We start from the raw sequence: 6,744 nt of genomic DNA, 5'->3' as shown, positions 1-6,744 counted from the left end.
CCGGCGGCTCCGCGGCTCCGGCGACCTTGCCACTCCCTTGCCCTTGGTGGATTTTGGCGCCATGGTGGCTGGGGGAGGAGGGCAGGACAGAGGGCGGCAGGAGCGCAACGGCGGCGAGCAGGAATGAAGCTTGAAGAAGAAGGGGAAGGCAGACGGAGGTTTCCGAGATTGGGGTTGCGCGAACGGTAAAAGGAAAAGTGCGCCCGCGGTTATCCCTTTTTATGGGAAAGCCGCGGGTCGCGCTGCCCATTTACTGCGATGTGACGCATGCGTGTGGAAACCGCCCCACGCATGCCGCCCACGTCACGCACAGCCCTCCATGCCGCGCCGCGCGCGCGGGTCGTGGGAAGCGCCGCGCGTGAAAAGTCTTACCACGGTAAAAACCGCCCCACCTGCCCGCGCACCATTTTGGGCCTGGCCCAACAACGTGTCGCGCTTATGTGTGGCCCAGGCCCGGGGGCTCCTGTCGGTGTACAAAAAGAGGGGTGCATTTTTGTACCCCAATACCTGTGCATGGGCAGTCGGAGCCGCGCCTACGGTCACGCCAGGCAGAACAGGGAGGTGAGCCAAGGTAAGACCAAAGCCCAAGATAATAAGAGCAACGCCAAGGCCAAGCCACGAAGAGCAGAGGGACGAAGTAGGTTCCCCCGGCAAGACCCTTGCCAGGGCAGCCTCAGCAGCCCCGGCAAGACCCTTGCCGGGGTAGCTCGCCCCACACCAACTGAGCGAGCCACCCTTGAGCCCACGGTCCCCAACGCCATCATCGACGTGGGGCCAGGGCTCGGGAAGGCACCTTTGTGGTGGCATGCAGATCTTTGTGAAGACATATTCAAGATCAGATGAGGATTAGAAGACGATGATTCTCGGCAAGATCCTTGCCGAGGAAGTCCACCGGACCCCCGGCAAGGCCCTTGCCAGGGACGACAGCGCGCCACGGCAAGACCCTTGCCGGGCCACCCGGCAAGGCCCCCGCCAAGGACGCCAGCGGGGCCACCGCCAGACCCGCGCCAACCAAGCTTCCACCACCGTTCACATGCAGCTGCCAGCCCAACCAGCTGGGCGGGCACCTGCGTGGCAACATGCAGCTCCCAGGCCAACTCATCGAGCGCCTGCGTGGCGGCATGCAGATCTTCGTGAAGGCTCTGCCACTGCGCCACCTCAGCTGCTTGCCTGCCTACATGGCACCACGCACCTCACTGGCCAGGGCACGTGTCAAGGCGAGGAGGAGCGGCGATGGACGGGACGGGCCTCGGCCCCGTCCCCAATAAAGCAAGAGGACACCTAAGCTACGCATTAAATGCGTCTTGTCCTGTAATACGGGCGATAAGCTCAGGGCACTGTACGCCTTTCCACCTCCTGTGTGCCACTGTGGCAGCCCCTTTCGACTATAAAAGGAGGCCCATGGCATACTAGGGTTTTACGCATCCTCGCGGCCCGAACCTGGGTAAACGATCCTTGTGCTGTCTACTAGCCCTGCTCTTCTCGCAACCCCGCGCCCCGGCAACCGTAGTAGGGATTCATGTGATCCCATAGGTGTCGTTCCACACCGACAGTTCCGAAAATCACGTTCCCAAAGGTTTCATTCCGTTTGGACTCCGTTTGATATTCTTTTTCTGCGAAACTCTGAAATAGGCAAAAAACAACAATTCTGGGCTGGGCCTCCGGTTAATAGCTTAGTCCCAAAAATAATATAAAAGTGTATAATAAAGCCTGATAATGTCCAAAACAGAATATAATATTGCATGGAACAATCAAAAATTATAGATACGGTGGAGACGTATCAGTTCTTGCCTGTGTTACAAGGTGTGAAGTTGAGTTAGACTCAATGCCCGACCACTGCAGAAGATAGAGAGAAAATGAAAGGTGTTCCCTATGCTTTAGAAGATAGAGACCTGATGTGTGCCTTGCTATTAGCTTAGTAGGGAGGTACCAAAGTAATCCAGGAGTGGATCACTGGACAACGGTCAAGAACATCCTGAAATACCTGAAAAGGACTAAGGATATGTTTCTCGTTTATGGAGGTGACAAAGAGCTCATCGTAAATGGTTACGTCGATGCAAGATTTGACACTGATCCGGATGACTCTAAGTCACAAACCGGATACGTATTTATATTGAACGGTGGAGCTGTTAGTTGGTGTAGTTCTAAGCAAAGCGTCGTGGCGGGATCTACATGTGAAGCGGAGTACATAGCTGCTTCGGAAGCAGTAAATGAAGGAGTCTGGATGAAGGAGTTCATATCCGATCTAGGTGTCATACCTAGTGCATCGGGTCCAATGAAAATCTTTTGTGACAATACTGGTGCAATTGCCTAGAACTGAAGAAATATGCCCTAGAGGCAATAATAAAGTTGTTATTTATATTTCCTTATATCATGATAAATGTTTATTATTCATGCTAGAATTGTATTAACCGGAAATTTGATACATGTGTGAGTATATAGACAAACAGAGTGTCACTAGTTTGCCTCTACTTGACTAGCTCGTTGAATCAAAGATGGTTATGTTTCCTAGCCATAGACATGAGTTGTCATTTGATTAACGGGATCACATCATTAGAGAATGATGTGATTGACTTGACCCATTCCGTTAGCTTAGCACTTGATCGTTTAGTATATTGCTATTGCTTTCTTCATGACTTATACATGTTCCTATGACTATGAGATTATGCAACTCCCGAATACCGGAGGAACACTTTGTGTGCTACCAAACGTCACAACGCAACTGGGTGATTATAAAGGTGCTCTACAGGTGTCTCCGATGGTACTTGTTGAGTTGGCATAGATCGAGACTAGGATTTGTCACTCCGATTGTCGGAGAGGTATCTCTGGGCCCTCTCGGTAATGCACATCACTATAAGCCTTGCAAGCAATGTAACTAATGAGTTAGTTGCGGGATGATGTATTACAGAACGAGTAAAGAGACTTGCCAGTAACGAGATTGAACTAGGTAATGAGATACCGACGATCGAATCTCGGGTAAGTAACATACCGATGACAAAGGGAACAACGTATGTTGTTATGCGGTTTGACCGATAAAGATCTTTGTAGAATATGTAGGAACCAATATGAGCATCCAGGTTCTGCTATTGGTTATTTACCGGAGATGAGTCTCGGCCATGTCTACATAGTTCTCGAACCCGTAGGGTCCGCACACTTAACGTTCGGTGACGATCGGTATTATGAGTTTATGTGTTTTGATGTACCGAAGATAGTTCGGAGTGCCGGATGTGATCAAGGCCATGACGAGGAGTCTCGAAATGGTCGAGACATAAATATTGATATATTGGACGACTATATTCGGACACCAGATGAGTTCCGAGGATCATCGGATATTTATCGGAGTGCCGGGGGGTTATCGGAACCCCTGGGGGATATATTGGGCCAACATGGGCCTTGTGGGAGAGAGAGGAGAGGGCTGGCCGCGCCCCCCCTTGGGAGTCTGAATTGGACAAGGAGGGGGGCGGCACCCCCTCTTTCCTCCCTCTCTCCCTCTCCTTCCTTCCCCCTTCCCCCTTCCTAGTAGGACTAGGAAAGGATGAATCCTACTCCTACTAGGAGGAGGATTCCTCCTCTCCTTGGGCACACCAAGGTCCAGCCGGCCTCCCCCTTGCTCCTTTATATACGGGGGCAGTAGGCACCCTAGGACACACAAGTTGATTGTTCCAAGCCGTGTGCGGTGCCCCCTTCCACCATATTCCACCTCGGTCATATCGTTGCAGTGCTTAGGCGAAGCCCTGTGCCGGTAGCTTCATCATCACCGTCATCACGCTGTCGTGCTGATGAAGCTCTCCCTTGAAGCTCTACTGGATCGTGAGTTCGTGGGACGTCACCGAGCCGAACGTGTGCAGATCGCGGAGGTGCCTTACATTAGGTACTAGGATCGTTCGATCGTGAAGACGTACGACTACATCAACCGTGTTGTCATAACGCTTCCGCTTACGGTCTACGAGGGTACGTGGACGACACTCTCCCCTCTCGTTGCTATGCATCACCATGATCTTGCGTGTGCGTAGGATTTTTTTTGAAATTACTACGTTCCCCAACAATATATCCTAGAGGCAATAATAAAGTTGTTATTTTATATTTCCTTACTCATGATAAATGTTTATCATTCATGCTAGAATTGTATTGATAAGAAACCAAAATACATGTGTGAATACATAGACAAACACTGTGTCCCTAGTGAGCCTCTACTTGACTAGCTCGTTGATCAAAGATGGTTAAAGTTTCCTAACCATGGACATGAGTTGTTATTTGATAACGGGATCACATCATTAGGAGAATGATGTGATGGACCTGACATCCGTTAGCTTAGCATATTGATCGTTCAGTTTTATTGCTATTGCTTTCTTCGTATCAAATACTTATTCCTTCGACTACGAGATTATGCAACTCCCGGATACCGGAGGAATACCTTGTGTGCTATCAAACGTCACAAGTTAACTGGGTGATTGTAAAGATGCTCTACAGGTATCTCCGAAGGTGTTTGTTGGGTTGGCATAGATCGAGATTAGGATTTGTCACTCCGAGTATCGGAGAGGTATCTCTAGGCCCTCTCGGTAATGCACATCATAAGAAGCCTTGCAAGCAAAGAGAGTAATGAGTTAGTTACAAGATGATGTATTACGGAACGAGTAAAGAGACTTGCCGGTAACTCGATTGAACTAGGTATGTGGATACCGACGATCGAATCTCGGGCAAGTAACATACCGATGACAAAGGGAATAATGTATGTTGTCATAACGGTTCAACAGATAAAGATCTTCGTAGAATATGTAGGGGCCAATATGAGCATCTAGGTTCCGCTATTGTTTATTGACCGGAGAGGTGTCTCAGTCATGTCTACGTAGTTCTCGAACCCGTAGGGTCCGCACGCTTAACGTTCGAGATCGATTTAGTATTATATGAGTTATGTGATTTGGTGACCGAATGTTGTTCGGAGTCCCGGATAAGAACACGGACATGAAGAGGAGTCTCGAAATGGTCGAGAGGTAAAGATTGATATATAGGATGATAGTATTCGGACACCGGAAGTGTTCCGGATAGTATCGGGTATTTATCGGAGTGTCGGGGGGTTACCGGAACCCCCGGGGGAAAGATATGGGCCATAGGAGGGGAGCACACCAGCCCACAAGGGGTGGCCCCCCCCCCAAGGAAGGAGGCTGAGTGGGAAAGGGAAAGAGGGGGTTCGGCCCCCCTTTCCTTCTCCCCTTCATCTTCCCTTTTTTCCCTTCAGAAATATGGAAAGGGGGAAGGGGCGAATTGGGGAGGAACCCCAAGTAGGATTACCTACTTGGGGCGCCCCCTGGCTGCCTCTCCTCCCCTCCAACCTATATATATATATGTGGGGAGGGGGGCACCTAGAACACACAACATCAATTGTTAGCCGTGTGCAGCGCCCCCCTCCACGGTTTACACCCCCGGTCATAGTTTCGCGGTGCTTAGGCGAAGCCCTGCACGGATCACTTCACCATCACCGTCACCATGCCGTCCTGTTGACGGAACTCATCTACTTCCTTGACACCTTTCTGGATCAAGAAGGCGAGGGACGTCATCGCGCTGAACGTGTGCAGAACTCGGAGGTGCCTTACGTTCGGTACTTGATTGGTCGGAGCTAGAAGAAGTTTGACTACATCAACCGCGTTGTTAAACGCTTCCGCTTTCGGTCTACGAGGGTACGTAGACACACTCTCCCCCTCGTTGCTATGCATCTCCTAGATAGATCTTGCGTGAACGTAGGATTTTTTTTGAAATTGCATGCTATGTTTCCCAATAGGTGGACACTTCCTCACCGTTTTTCGACCGTCGATGATGGTCGCTACTCTTTCTTCTCCTAGTGCATAACAAAGGTCTACCACAAAGAGAAGAAGGAGAAGCGACCCCCACGACAACAGTCGGCATTCTTCTTCTCTCATATATGGTGGAGACTCTCCCTCACTGATTTTTTGGCTGTCATGTATGGAGCCCCGACGGACTTAAAGTCAACTCGAAATGTCGTTTAATTCTCTTTCTAACAAATCAGGGGCACTCGATATTTCCTACATATTCTAGCACAAGTCATGCTTAAATGCACGAAAAAATCCGGCATGACCTTTGCTAAAATAGGACATATCGAGCGCCTGAAATTTGCCGGAACGGAAATGAATAAACACTCCGGCAAAACATAGGCCACTCGTATTTTCCCTGTGATACAAAGATGTCCATACACATACAACGATGCTTAAACTTGAAATTATATCCGAATCAATTATCATAAGCATTCGCACATGAGCATAAACTGGTGCTCATTGCATTTCAATGGTTCAATATTGACAAAAACATTTCAATATATCTTATAACCCGAACATTTCATTTGGTTAAGAAGCATAACTACATACCCTAGTTCTACTCTATTCAAAACCGAGGAGTAGAGAAGGAGGAGGTGGACTTTTAGCTCAGCGACTCGGGTGTAGAGGAAGTAGAGGTAGCTCGGATGACGATCACTCCAAGAAGACACGACTCAACAAAGCATGGATATTCCACCGAGTAAAATTTTAGATCATCAAATCTCATATAGCATTCTTTGATGACAAAGTGATAATGACATAAAAATAATTAAAATTTCCGATACATTTCTATATTGGAAAACAAAATTACAAAAAAAAAATCTATACCTAACTTTTCTTACTAAATTTTTTTATTACTAAATTTGATACCTAAAAATTTGTCATATAGCATTCCAATAGATTTCCATAATTGAAAATT

The sequence above is a fragment of the Triticum aestivum genome, chromosome 1D (assembly GCF_018294505.1).
Source record: "Triticum aestivum cultivar Chinese Spring chromosome 1D, IWGSC CS RefSeq v2.1, whole genome shotgun sequence".
NCBI lineage: Eukaryota > Viridiplantae > Streptophyta > Magnoliopsida > Poales > Poaceae > Triticum > Triticum aestivum.
Note: the sequence above shows the minus strand (reverse complement) of the source record.